Source organism: Diceros bicornis, chromosome 19 (genome assembly GCF_020826845.1).
Source record: "Diceros bicornis minor isolate mBicDic1 chromosome 19, mDicBic1.mat.cur, whole genome shotgun sequence".
In the NCBI taxonomy this organism is placed as follows: Eukaryota; Metazoa; Chordata; class Mammalia; order Perissodactyla; family Rhinocerotidae; genus Diceros; species Diceros bicornis.
Genome location: NC_080758.1, coordinates 42,284,343 through 42,299,801, shown reverse-complemented (window position 1 = coordinate 42,299,801; position 15,459 = coordinate 42,284,343). Strand labels below are relative to the sequence as shown.

Below are 15,459 nucleotides of genomic sequence, written 5' to 3'. Positions count from 1 at the left end.
TTTTCACAGAAAAATATCAAATGCTTGAGAAGTTGTTTCTGGATTTTCACTGTTTTGGACTTTTGGTAGTGGTTTGCTTCACTTGTTCCTCCAGAAAGCTTTCTGATCAATACATCAGACTACCCCATAAAACCTGATCTTCAGAAATAGTTGCTGTGCTTTCTTTATGGGACTAGTCACATAATCATCTATCTTTATGTATATATGTTAACTGAGAGTTACATTATTACCATTTCATGGAATTGCCATTTACTGGATCTATACTTAGCTCTATTACCTTCTTAGCTCTTCAAAGATTCAGGAATCACAGAAATAGGGTAAAACATACAACAATGGTGAGGTGATTTCCCAGGAATGTGATAATAATAAAAGTCACAGCATCTAGAAATGTTGTGAAACCACCTAATAATAATAATAACAATGAAAATTACTACCAGTAGAATGCAAGCTCCCCAAGGGCTAATATATCTCAAGTACTTGGAACAGTGACTGGAACATAGTAGTTGCTCAATACATATTTGTTGGACAGATTACCATTAATGAACCTTACTATGCTATCTCCTAAGCAGTTTATAAATATTGTTTCATTTTAGCCTGTGAAAATCCTAGGATGTAAACACTACTATCATTTATCATTGTCTTCTATATTTTTAAACATTTAAGTTTGTTTTATTATGGAAAATTTTAAACATATACAAAAAATAGAGAAAATAGGATAATAAACACCCACATACCCATTTATCCCCAGTTATGATAATCATTTACTGATATATGTCATGCCTTTTAATCCAAAAAGTATAATATATTTATTGTGTTATTAGAGAATATTCAATTCCTCTATAGAAGAAAAAGAAATGGGATGTATGAAACTCTCATATTAAGTAATGATAATAACTAAGAAAGTAGGTTTTGAGATATAGGCAGGATTCATAGAATGTGCTAAATACAGTACTAAGTTAGTAATCACTAAGATATGATATGTGATAAGAGGGATGAAATAAACCAGAGTGTTATTTCTAAATAGAAAGAGATGGCAAGACCATGTCATGAGCACGAGTCATACCACCTCTAGGGTGACAACGTCATCCTTAAAGTAATCTTCTATTGGTGATATCCATCATGGTCTCATTTGGCTCTACATTTGCTCTGACTTAGAAATATAGATAAAACCCAGTGCTGTTCACCATCTAATTGATGAGCTACTGGCCAGGTGCTCTTGCCCCTGTGTCTTTTTGATAGACCAAGTGTATGTTGTTGGCCCCAGGTACTGGCCATCTGCCATGTTGACTTGCTCAATCCTCAATTCTGGTCTCCATAGCCATACCATCAGCAAGAAGGCTAAGATGGCAGAGGGAGAGAGCATGGGAACACTGTGTAACCAAGATGCATGTAGGCAGGCCTTCCACTCTTTGCCACCCAGCCCAAATGTGTTAACCTATCCCTCTCTGTCCCCTGGCTTCTTTCCCCTTGATTGAACAAACTATGTAGGTCATAACTCTTAATTTGGTCTGTAAAGCTTTTCTGTTGTGTATCTTCTAGGATAGCTTACCTGCTAGTATATTTTCAGCAAGAACATCTCCCAAACAATGGGCTCAGAAGCAATGGAGAGACTGCACTAAGGTTACTCAGCTCATAGGGGCTAAAATGTAGATGGTTAATATACTGCTATAGTTGAGCCATAATATAACTACAACACTATACCATTTCCATGAGACATCTGCCAAGCAAGTATTTTACCATTTACAAATTTTAGAAGTATGTTTGTTCAAAACAAAGATAGTTAGGTTGTGGTTTGGACCCAATCTATAACACATTTTCCATACAAAAGAATCCCCTTTGCAACTCTATTGAATTGTACATATACCAATCTAGAGAGCTTTCTTGATACTGACAGATTTATTTTTATTTTAAAAATTTTGCTGGTTTTGTTTGATTTGCTATTTTAGTTTCTAGTTCAATAGCTTAAGAATAGCTTAGATTCTATACCTTGAAATCGCTCTTCTAAAAAAAACATATCTGGACATTTGCAAGAAAAAATGCACAGTTTAAACCCATTGCTTTTGCTCTAGACTATTAACCCTCCAGATATACGCCAAAATTGCCCTGTTGTTCAAACCTAATGGCAGGCTTGGGACTCTGCGGTCCATGTTTTGAATTGACTATTTCCTCATGATACAGTGATCTAATAACTGCTGCTCAGGTCTTGGAAAAATAAAACATTCAAGACGAAAGCTTGCATTGCAGATCTGTTTACTGTTTCTATACAAATTTCACTGCAATATACTTTTCTTTGACAGTGTGTTGGGCCAGTATTTCTTCTGGAAGATACTGTTGAAGAAACCAGTAATGATTTTCCGGGGAATGTTCCCTAGCCTGAAACGGAAGTAAAACTGAAATAAAAAAACTGAAAATAATTAAGTTGACAAATCCAGCCAAATTGAGATGTTTTATACTTTCACTTTAAATAGACTTTCCTTGGCCTTTGCTAGTAGATTTACATCTGCAGAATGCACAACTAACTAAAAATAATTCTTTCAAACTATAGATGAGATGAAGCAAAGAAGTTTCAGACACTCTTATAGAAAGAATTGATCAAAGTTACATTGTAAGATTTTTGAAGAAAATATAAGTATTTCCTAAAATGTTAAAAGAAGACAATTTAAAATAATCTTTATATTAGAATAAAATCAAAGGTAAACTCCTAATCAAATTGCTCACCCCCAATATGTATCTTCTAATTGATGAACAATTTTACATACATCCAGCCTTGGGTGGCCAACTCTTCTGCAGTCTGCATGATGAATCCAAGTTTAGTATTATGAAACGTGGAGAAAAAATTCCACCAAGGTGACACAATATTGTGATCCTATTTCTCCACTACCTAAACATTACATTCATTTACATAACTCCATGAATTTCATAGGCTATAACACTAGTCACATTAATTGCCATCCTTATGACACCTATATTACACTATACTTATAGAAGCAGAGAATTTGAATGCCTGAGCTCAACAATAGAAATCTTTGGACAACCTGTGTTTAGCATATTGCCCCACAGGAAACTCAGTTTCACTTAAACCAATGCTTCTCAATTGAATCAGACCCAGCATTATCTTTTTATAATAAACATTTTGTAAAGCCCTCTCGACTATGCTGAAATGACATCTACAAATAGTACAACTCACCCAAATACATGAAGCAGAAGGTGTCAGTGCCCCACTCGTATCTTCTCAGAACTTACTGTTCCGGTGCATGCCTACTCACAGCATCCTCTAGCAAACACTCTTTATGTGACTCTGCCTGAGGCTTTTCTCTCAGCTTGGCCAAGGAGCAGACAAGAAATGCTGGGGAGTTAATGTCCCAGGAGCAGTCCTCAGCCAACCACAGGTGGAAGTGGAGATAAACAGCCCAACTCTCCTCATCCCTCAGATGGGACAACTCCTAGGCATATTCTCTGTGATCTCCCAGAGCTCCCCAGAAGGACTGAGCCTCAGCTGCCCCCAGTGGTAACTTGCTTGATAACATGACTCTTGGCTGCCTTCCCTTCCCTTTCTCACTTCCCCACTCCTCTGCCAGTGCTTCCTACCCTAGCCTCCTAAATAAAGTACCAGTACACAAATCCTTGTCTCAGGGTCTGCTTCCAGGGGAACCCAAATCAAGACAATACATCAATTTTCAAAAATCAATGCCATAAGTGGAATATAAAAGAGACATAAAAGGAAAGTCACACAGTAAAATTCTGTTTTCAACATATAAAGACTCATGTATGATGACATATTGCCTAATGCAACACATAATGAATTAAGCAGCACATAATGAAGTAGTCAGACAGTTGCTTCCCTACATAGAATCACCATGAAGAGAACATTTACAAATGCAGACTCAAACAGGTGTAACGTACTGTCAACTACCATAAGTGGCACTGCCACCTATGGCAAGATTTTCTCAAGCACTCTTGGTAAAATTCTGAGCAAACTAAGCACAAGCTTCCCTTAACTTTCACGGTAGTTCAGTAATATATTGAGAGCAAAAAGACTGTTTTTATGTACCCTGTTGTTTATAAATAGCTTTTTACTTATATGACTGTCCAGCAAAACATTAAAACATTGTGTGGGATAAGGAACAGTTTCTCATTGTCTGTCTGGTTGGCCCACATGTTGCAGCATCCCTAGCCCTGCCTCTAAAATGTTAGCAGCATACTCCAATTGTTATGACTGCCCAGAACTACTCTCACAAAATGCTCCCTACAAGGCAGTACCATTGAGAGCCGTTGGTTTAAACAAAGAAACAAACAAGAGACATAAGACAGCAGAGGAAAGGGAAAAGGAAGAGCACAGTGGCTAAAGCCACTGGATTTAGACTTCCTCAGTTTAAATCCCCCCTCCACTTTTTGTTAGAGGTGAGATTTTAGGCAATTTACTTATCGTCCTTGTTTAAATGGTTTGTACCACTGTGATTTCCGTGTGAGTGTCATGGTAGATGATTTATTAAATGGAAAAAAATATTGCAAATCTTTACTGGTAGGAAACACCCAATGCCAATAGAGATCCCTCAAAGCTAGATGATTGTCCCTCATTTGTTAAGTGGAAGAAACCACACTTTCTAACTCAGGATTGTTTCGAGATTAAATGAGTAAAACACAGTGCCTGAATCAAGTAAGGGTTTGAAAATATTAGCTATTCTTATTACTATATTTCATGCCTAAATGACTGATCTCATCTCTCTAACTCAAATCATCTTTCTGATGTGGCCACCGCAGGACACAAATTGTGCAATATATGAAAATATGGGTTTAGGTGTATAATTATAAGTTTCCCAGGCATGACCTGTGGATTTTTCATCATTCCATGCTTTCCTTCCTCTTCCTCTCTGCTGTCCATCCTGATCACTTGTCATTCCCAGTATTAATAAGCTGATGAGATTATTATTACAGATTTTGTACCTCTGTGCCCAATTAGGAGATCTTGTAAAAGGTGAGTATAGGGAAGAAAGAGGAAGGAAAGTCTTGATTTAGCCTTTTTCCCCACCTTCGGCTAAATCAAAGAAAAACAGGCAGCTAGCTAGAGAATTTGAATAACAAACGAGATGATGTATAGGAATGCTCTGCTGTAAACTGTAAAGTGAAGCACAAATGTAAAAATGCTTTTGTTCTTGTTATTTATTAATAATATCATTAGTCACACAGCTGTTACAACCTCAGCCAGGAAGGGCACAGAGACTTAGCATCATCCTTTATAAGTGAGATAGATGAGATCCAAGACTAGATGTTGGCTAAAAAGAAATGAGAAAAGATCAAACTGACGGCTCTGCAGAAGAGGGTACTTTGAGATGAAGAGCTGGCTGAGAAATAGTGATATCAAGTTAGGCAGAGAAGCGGAGGTAACAAATTAAAGGGTCAACTTTTTAAGGGTGCAGAAGCCCTCTTGAAGAAGGTACAGCATTGATTGATGTGGCCTGTAATGGAAACTCAGATAATGAAATAAAACCAGCATTTAAGAATTTCAGGGTGAGAACTCATTGCCATGGCAACCCTCTCAGAAGGGAACTTGCATAAGAAAATAAGATTTACTTGACTACGCCTTAAAATAAAAACCTACACTCCAGTGAAACAATTAAATTCAGAATTCAAAATCTGCTTATTGGCGTGATACCTAGAGGTAGCACTGAAGGTGTAGGTTCATCGTTTCTTCCATTGGAAGCTATTAATTCTTAAAATCTATGACTCATGGAGGGACAATCATCTAGCTTTGAGAGATCTCTATTGGCATTGGGTGTTTCCTACCAGTAAAGATTTACAATATTTTTTTCCATTTAATAAATCATCTACCATGACACTGACATGGAAATCACAGTGGTACAAACCATTTAAACAAACACCCAACTTTTAGTCTGCCCGTAATCACATAAAACTACCAAATACATATATCAATTATCAGTTATACTTCATGGGAAAATTCATTTTAACCTAGGTGATATCTAGTTCATATTCAGATTATGATCATTTGAATAAAAACATCTATTTTCTTATTACGTGTTCTCACTCAAAGAATGTGAAACTGGGTATACGATATTTTGTCAGTTAAAAGGAATTTTCTTGCATACCTAATATCATTGACAAATATGACTCTATACCTTTTAATTGTTGCTGAGAGAAGAAATCACTGTGATCTTTTTTGAATGGCATAGATTAGGTTCCTAAAATTGAATAAGGTGGTAGAAGAATTTGCTGTTGAGAAACTTAAGATCATATTGTAAAAAAGAGAAAAACAGGTTAAGAATAACTTACAAAAATTCTTATAAAATATTTCTATGCTCACTTAAACAAAAACAAAGACAGTATGATATATAAGATATCTATACTCATAATATTTCTACATCAATGCCAATGGTAATGGATACATTATTATTATTATTTTATTTATTTATTTTTTTTGTGAGGAGATCAGCCCTGTGCTAACATATGCCAATCCTCCTCTTTTTTTGCTGAGGAAGACTGGCCCTGGGCTAACATCTGTGCCCATCTTCCTCCACTTTATATGGGATGCCGCCACAGCATGGATTGCCAAGCAGTGTATCGGTGCGCACCCGGGATCCGAACCGACGAACCCTGGGCTGCCACAGCGGAGCGCGCCCACTTTACCGCTTGTGCCACCGGGCCGGCCCCATGGATACAGTATTATTAATTTCCATTGCTCAATAGGAATTTTTCCTCACTGCCTTCAACCCTTCATTCAACCCTGAAGTTTCACCAAGATTTTCACCAACACAAACAATTTCCGTTTGTATGTTTTCGGTAATATATATTCAAAAGGATATTCTGCATATGTGTAGTCCTCCTCCAGGCCCCAAACACCCTTTTAATTTTCTCAGAACACAACACTGTCCCAGAAATCAAAATAATTCAGTAGCTTGACTTCACCAGCCTAATTATTCATTTCTGTAGTCACATACATGAGAATACTGTGGTTCTAAGACCTGGGTCTGTATTTTGACATCTATCTTTATCTTTCCCAAGGTTTTACTGAGAAAATCTGCACCATTCTTGACTATTTTCTCAGCTTTTCTTCATGGTCCCATTTCTAGTTCATTCTATTTCTAATTATCCTCTACGTGGTGCCTTACATTTTTGCCTATACAGTCATGCGTTGGTTAATGATGGGGATATATTCTGAGAGATGTGTCTTTAAGCAACTTTGTCACTGTATGAACATCATAGAGTGTACTGAAGGGGAACAAAATTTGCCACCCCAAAATGTGTCTCCTTACCATAAGGATTATTTTTGGTTGATTATTTTTAAGAAACAAAAGAGTCAGAAACTTTTTCTTGGTACCTCCCCCTTAACTGCATAAAAGAATTCAAATAAAAAAAGTTGTCTCAGGAAACAACTATCACCTTAGCCTAACATGAACTAGGAGGTAGGCGGGGAGGAAACTAGAAAAGCCTGCTTGTTGGGCTCCCCTCTGTGTTCTTCAATTTCTGTGTGGCCAAACATTGTTTTCCAAAAATTTCCTCCTTTTCATCTACTTGTGAATTTCCTTCCTTCCGTTTGAAATCCCTGACTCTCCCCACCCCCAACAACCTCTTCTGTCCTTAGCTGAGGGTGGGATTTAAGGTGAGAGCTTTGGCCATTTTGGCAAGTTACTTGGTTTCCCCTATGTATACACGTTATTAAATTTTGTTTGTTTTTCTCCTGACAATCTGTCTCATGTCAATTTAAATCTTAGACCAGCCAGAAGAAACTAGAAGGGTAGAGGAAAATTTCTTCTTCCTCTATAGTACTTACACAAACTTAGATGGTATAGTCTACTATACACCTAGGCTATATGGTACTAATCTTATGAGACCATTGTCATATATGTGGTCTGTTGTTGACTGAAATGTCATTATGCAGTGCATGACTGTACTGGAAATCAACATTCTCAAGGCTGTCAAGAATGTATACAAAGGTAAGTTTGCATATATTTGAATTTTGCCCACGGAGATCTCATAGTTGGAGGAAAATAACTGAATTATATTCCAAGTAAGTTGGAAGGAATAAGGTACTTGCACAAACTAGGTCTAGGAAGCACAAAAGATTGGTCAGATTTTGCATTTGAAGCTCTTTAAGGTAAGACTGGAAGGAGAATCATGGTTAAAATCCTAAATTTAAACTTTCCTTGGTATTAACAAAGCTATGCGAATTAATAATTCACAGAAGAGAAATGCCACTGTAAAATGAGCCATTAGATTTATTAATTTATTTTTCTTGTTTTACAACCTAAAACAAACATGTGGGTATATATTGAAAAAAAGCCACCAAATAGAATCGACAGAGGAGGGAAATGTAAGGAAATTTTCTCTCCTAACTTAATAAAAAGAATATTCTTTTTTCACAGCAAAAATATTACCCACAAATGTCACATCTAACAACCAAATAACTATGTTATTTTTAGATAGTTGTATGTGACTATCACTTTTCCCTCTTCTCTATTTAGAAAGTATTTCCTTTTAGCCAAACTGGGAGGTCAGTGAAATTTATTTGTACCTCACTTTGTTTTCTGTTTCTCCCAACCTCTCTTCAGATTCCCTTCCAGTTCTCCTCCTCCCTTAGGCTGAGGTGCTTAGTACTTTTATCATCCTCTAATTTATCCTGCCAAAGTGAAAAGTAATTTGATAAATTTCTTCATATTAAGGTATTAAGAAATTAATTATCTACTGATCTCATGAGTATTTGCATGTTAAAGGAAAATTGCAGAGATAGAACAATGCCTGACCATCATAAATTACTCATTAATTATGAAATTTCAGGCACCTGTGGAAGATATTAAAAAGTGCCAGGAGGGCCGGCGCCCTGGCTTGGCGGTTGAGTGCACGCGCTCCGCTGCTGGCGGCCCAGGTTCGGATCCCTGGCGCGCACCGACGCACCGCTTCTTCGGCCATGCTGAGGCCGTGTCCCACATACAGCAACTAGAAGGATGTGCAGCTATGACATACAACTATCTACTGGGGCTTTGGGGGGAAAAATAAATAAATAAAATTATTAAAAAAAAAAAAGTGCCAGGAGAACTAGAGAGTAGTCTCAAATCATACAATGGACATGATGATCTTGTCTATTTATCTGTCTGGATGGTCAGGAGATTGAGACAAATTATATATTTGAAGATAGCCATCATATCTTGCAGGTCTTAGAAGATACCTAAAAATAGCTTGGTACTCTGGTATTAATATTTATTAAATAAATAAATGAACATACTATTTGTTTTACCTCCAGCAAAAATTTGGAGAACCTTTTCCTTTGGAGAAATTAGAGTAAAGCAATATCTCAGATCCCTCTGCTATGATCCAAAAGCCTTTGGTTTAACATTGGCAGAAAAGTGGTGTTCACCAAATATTTCATTTATTCCCGACATTTCCCTGACCCCTTGTAGGTAGGGCTATATGAATAGCCCTGACCAATGAAATGGGAGCAGAAATGATGTGTGGGACTTCTAACCTGAGGCGGTAAAAACTTCATGCATGATTTTTGCGAAGTCTCTGTTCTATGGTTGAGGAGATTGTCAGTTCCAGATAGTACAGCTATGAGATGATAGAATGTCCATAAGCCGGCATATCTGATTTTGATTTGTAGCACAGCCTAGCTGATCCAGACCAATAAAGTAATGTATTCTCATTATGGCATTTACCATATTGCCTTAAAGCTACTTTCTTACATATTTCCTACCCCATGTTAACTATTTACTCCTTATTCATTTTTGTACCTTTCTTGTAAAACAATACATAGTGGGAGAAACTATAACAATATGAGAGTATTTTTTGAATAGTTAAAAATTAGACTACAAATTTAAGATAGTTACCTGTGGTGACACGATTAGTATAATTTAATTCAATCCAATGCATCTACTGAGCAATAATTCTGTGGTATGCTCTGTGCTGTCAATACAGACATGAGTTGGTAACATTAACAATGATATTATTAATGATTACAAATAAGATGATATTAATAGTTATTGACAATATTAATAATAGCTTCAATTGCCTAAATATAGTATTATATAATAAAAAATATATATTGGCTTCTATCCCCAGTTTCTGTCACAGAGCTCCTGAAACCCTTGTAACTTCCTAAGTGATAAGAACACTAGGAGCATCTTTTGTTCTAATATTTGTGTTTGACTCTATCCCTGACACAGGGCTCCTGAAACCCTTGAAAATTCCTAAGTAATAAGAGCAGTAGGAGCATCTTTTGTTCTAATGAGATGACTCTGGTTGGGATCCTGCATGACTCCTAGATAGGGGCTGGTCACCAGAAAGACCAAGCCATGACTTGGAATTTTCAGCTCCATCCCCCCATCCTCCAGAGAGAAGAGAGGGGTTGAAATGAAGTTAATGATTAATCACGCCTATGTGATGAAGCCTCCATAAAATCTCAATAGTTCAGGGTTCAGAGAGCTTCCAGGTTGGTGAACATATCTACACTGGGAGGGTGATGCATATCCACTCAACCTGGACATAAGCTCCTGCACTTGGGACCCTGCCAGAATTCGCCTTATGTATCTCTCCACCTGGCTGTTCATCTGTATAGTCATGCACTGCCTAACGACATTTCAGTCAATGACAGACCACATATATGATGGTGTAGTACCATACAAATACCATATAGTACCATATAACGTAAGTGTGTAGTAGGCTATACCATCCAGGTTTGTATAAGTACTGTAAGGGAGGAAGAAATTTTTCTCTACCCTTCTAGGTTCTTCTGACTGGTCTAAGAATTAAATTGACATGAGACAGATTGTCAGGAGAAAAATAAAGTTTAATAATATGTGTACATGTGAGAAACCAACAAAAACTGAGTAACTCACTAAAATGGCCAAAGTCCTCACTTTAAATACCATCCTCAGCTAAAGACAAAAGAGTTGGGGATGGGGAGAGTCAGGGACTTCAAAGAGAAGGAAGGAAATTCACAGGCAGGTGAAAAGGAGCAAATGTTTGGAAAACAAGTGTTTGGCCACACAGAAACAGAAGAACACAGAGGGAAGCCCATCCCTGTCTACCTCCTAGTTCCTGTTAGGCTAAGGTGATAGCTCGTTTCCTGAGACAGGATTTTTTATCTGAATTCTTTTAGGCAGTTAAGGGAGAGGTGACAAGAAAAAGTTTCTGACTCTTTTGTTTCTTAAAAATAATCAACCTAAAATAATCCTCATGTTGAAGAGACACATTTTGAGGTAGCAAATTTTGTTCCCTTTCAGTACACTCTAGGATGTTTGCACAACAATGAAATCCTCTAAAGACACATTTCTCAGAATGTACCCCCATGGTTAAGTGACACATGACTCTATCCTTTATCATATCTGCTAATAAACTGGCAAATGTAAGTAAGTTTTTCCCTCACCTCTATGAGCCACTCTAGCAAATTAACTGCTACCTAAGGAGGGGGTTGATGAAAGCTCCAGTCTACAGCCGATTGGTCAGAAGCACAGGTGATAATCTGGGCTTGCAATTGGCTGGCGTCTGAAATGTGTGTTGGGGGGAGGTGGGCAGGGAAAGGCAGTCTTGTGGGACTGCACCCTCAACCTATGAGATCTGATGCTATTTTCGGGTAGATAGTGTCAGAAGTGAGTTGAATTGTAGGACACTTAGCTGGTGTCACACATAATTGCTTAGTGTGGGGAAAAATGACTCATTTTGGACCAGAAGTGAAGTGTTTTGTGTGAATAGTAAAGGAGACTCACAGAGAAGAAACACACAATAGGGAAGAATGAGATTTTTCTCTACATAGGAGGAGGAAAAAATTGAGTTTTTCCTTTACAAATATACTAACAATACTTTATAATAATTTATATCTGATTTAAAAACATCAAGAAATTATATGATAAATGTCTAGAAATCTGGTTTTCAGAATAGATATCAAAGCATGAATGATCTCAATCTCCTAAATTTGCCAAATCATAAAATGTGAAAATATCTTATACTTGAAGTAATATTGCCAAGGACTTTTATAGAAAATTTCATGTTTTCCAGTTATCTTATATCCATTATCTCAACTGATACCCATAATAGCCTCATGAGTTAGACAGGTCTGAAATAACAGTAATAATTTACTGATTCTTTGTGTGTGGAAACTGAGGCTACAAATCATGGACAAGACTTGGCCATGGTCACACAGTGATAATTGGTAGGGCATACACTAAGCTGCTCTGGTAAAAGGGCTTGTGAGAAATTTTCTTTGACATATATATAAATGAGCTCAAGTTAAGTTTATTTTCCATCCCAATAACCAGGCTTTTTATACCAAACATCTCTCCCCAACTATTGTGATAAGTCTATAAGGTACAGTCCTTTACTATAAAACACATATCCAGTCACAATCACGTTTCTAAGAATTTTCCATTTCCCACCGAATAATAAGGATTTGATGACATTAGCATTATTATTATTTTTAATGGTGGTGAAGAACATGACATTCCATATAAAGTAGAAAGCCCCATTTCCTTCTTCAAGAAAAGAAGAGAAAAGAAAGAAAGAATGAAAAAAGAAGGAAGAAAGGAAGGGTAATGGATTCTTTCTTTTTTATGAATAAGAGACAAGACGTTTGATGGTAACACCAGTCAACCACGCAAGAACTGGGTGATTCATTTAGCCAGACGTTTTGCTTCACATTCCGTGGATATTTTCCATCTCCATTTTTATTTACCAATATTGGAATGACTTCTAATTTTATCCAAGTAACATGTAATTAACCCCTCACAATCATCATCAATGATGTTAAGGTAGACCTAATTCCCGTCCTTGGATGACAAGTGTGTCGTTTCAGTCTATCTGCAGACCATCTGATAAAAGTTAACTTAGTCACTGGTTCTTCCCCTCCTTACTAATGGTAGCTAGTAGTGTAACAACAGATATGATTGTTTTAAGATCAGCATAGTTAAGTTTATTTTTCCTTTAAAAGGATGGGTGCTGTTTTTACACTGTTGCTAATGGGCTAGCCTCTTCTTACTTTTTATTGGCTTAAAAAAAAAATCATTACAGATGCCAGCAAATTCATTAGCCAATTCTCTTCAGGTCTGAAGATCCATATTTCCCAAGTTGAAAACTTCTATACATATCCATTTTCCCAAGCACTTCAACCCCTTGCTTTTTTAAATCAATAAGCCACATTGACAAAATTTTAATTATTCCCTGAATGTGCACACCTGTTTTGATTTTCCTTATTTTCCTGTAGAAAACAAAATTAACCAACTGGTTTAGCAGTTTGCTTTGCTCAATTCTCTTTGAACTTCAGCTTTCTCTTCTAAGACAGAATAGCGTCTTAACTTATCGATTCATTTGCAAAGAGAAAATTTTTTAAAATCAAAGAGTGAAATAAAATATCCAGCCCTGTTAATAATTATGCAAAGATTTAGAAGGCTGTATTATTGGCTTGCAAAAAGTTTTCTTATTTTAAGCAAACTCACACAATGTTTCTTATTTTAAGCAAAGAACTTCATAGTTACAATCGTGCGTGAAAAGTCCAGCAACCATGCAAGGTGATCTAAATGTGTCTGACTCTCAGTGCTCCTTCATGCAAATAATAAAACCACTACTTTTGTGAACTCCCAAGCAGTGCTGATTCATTCAGCCTGCTAAGGAGTCAAGTGTTTATCTTCCTGCCCTACAATTTCAGCAAGTTTATAATCTATGTGAAAAGACCCAAGGGATTCTGCCCAAATTAACTTACTATTGAGTATTTACACTCTCATTTTTCTCATAGTTTTATTTTCCTGGTGTAATTGAGATGTAATAAACCTAGTACATGTTGCAAAAGAAAAGCAGGTGAATAAATATCTCCAAATCCAGCAAGAGGAGACTTCTTTTCATCTCAGCCTACTAGTAAGGAAATAGATTAGGTTCACATTTTCTGAACTCTGTCTAAATTGATAAAACTTAGAAGGGATATGGCATACCCAACAACAGAGTATTAGCGTAGGAAGAGCGAAATAAAGCTGAAAGAATAATAACTTTCAAGTTAAAACACATGCACTTTCTTCAAAAGAAAATGGCAAAATGGAGAGAAGAAAGTTGATGAGATGGTTCCAATTCTGGGATTCTATAGTTTTAAATCCCAAAACATCACGAGCAATTAAGCAAATATTTAGGGCATACAAAAGAGTGGAGTCATGATAACCAACAGATTACATCACTTACTAAGATCCTTAAACTTAGTTTTCAGAATTTTGGAAATGGTTTTCTGCCCTCATTTTGGACAAGATTGATTTCCAAAATATAAAGGCCAAAAAAGAATAAGAAATAGGAACATAAAAGTACTTACAACTGATCGGATGTTATTTTCTTTCACCAGCTCCAGCGATGATTTATAGCAATTTGCGAGGTCTTCCTTGTGGGAACCATTAATATGGCCTCTGGCTATTGGCCCTACAGTATGGATGACATCTGTAGATGCAAAAGGAAAGAAAAATAGGATAAGTGAGGTATTTTTCACTTTCACATAATTGGTGCTTTATTTATTTTAGGTATTTGTGTTGGAGCCTGGAGACAAGCAAGCTAAGAAATATTGATGATGCAAATGCTTCTCTGGTAAAAGATTTCAGATAGCACAGCCTCCCACAGTAGGCAATTTCCCAGGCAGGCTATAATCATGAAAAGGAATTCCCTACTAGTAAATTGTTCCATATCACTGGTCAGATCCAAGTGAGACCGATTATAATATATGATGTGAATAATTGGCACCCTGGTAAAAGATACCAGTGGAAATAATAGCCTCAGTGGAAAATAAACTGAGAAATAATTGCCTGCAACATTTTGCATTCTGAATTGACTTAGGAAGGAAGAACCAATGCTACACATCACTTTACTTGCAAATAAGACAATAGTTTTGGGCATTGTACAAATAAATTAAGGCAAGTTTCTGAAAATATGCCAAGAGGGTTGATAACAGTCAGTAATAACCTTAAAAGGAATAATTTTAAAACTTCCCTACCAATTTTAAAGTGCAACCTACCAATCCTCACATACATGAGGTATGCTAGGGATAATAGTCCCTAATGATTACTTAGCTTCTAATTTTTACTCTATTAAAACTTTCAAAAAGCAATTTATACTTTTCAACCACCACTTATATTTAAAACACAAAATTTGAATTTTTTTGCACATAAAACCAGCTATTGTTGTATTCTTTAAATATCTACAAATACATAAACTTTTAAATTTATGAACATAATGAAATAGGACTGTCCTAATTTTAAAAAGTCAATAAAGATTACAAGAAAGAACCTAAATTTTAATCCAAATTACTTTAAAACGCCTTATAACTCCTGCTTCCCAGTCTTATCTGTTAATCTGGATTATTAGCCTAGTTCATTGATATCAGTAACAACAACTAATCAACTTTAATCAAAAACTTAAATTCAGTCTAATATTATTGGCATATTATAATGAAATGAAATTATTTGCTTTGGCTAGTCAGTACCACTTAATTTC

General features: G+C 36.4%; 1 protein-coding gene across 1 annotated transcript in view; it reads right to left on the bottom strand.

The window, feature by feature from the left end:
• The window catches only part of LOC131418212 (ADP-ribose glycohydrolase MACROD2-like), a 709,048-nt gene extending 694,642 nt beyond the window's left edge, over positions 1 to 14,406 (bottom strand). Inside the window, exon 1 of the mRNA XM_058562207.1 lies at positions 14,291 to 14,406. The gene's annotated coding sequence lies outside the window, so the exon portion shown is untranslated. The remainder of the gene's footprint in view (positions 1 to 14,290) is intronic.
• Positions 14,407 to 15,459: the final 1,053 nt, after the last annotated feature.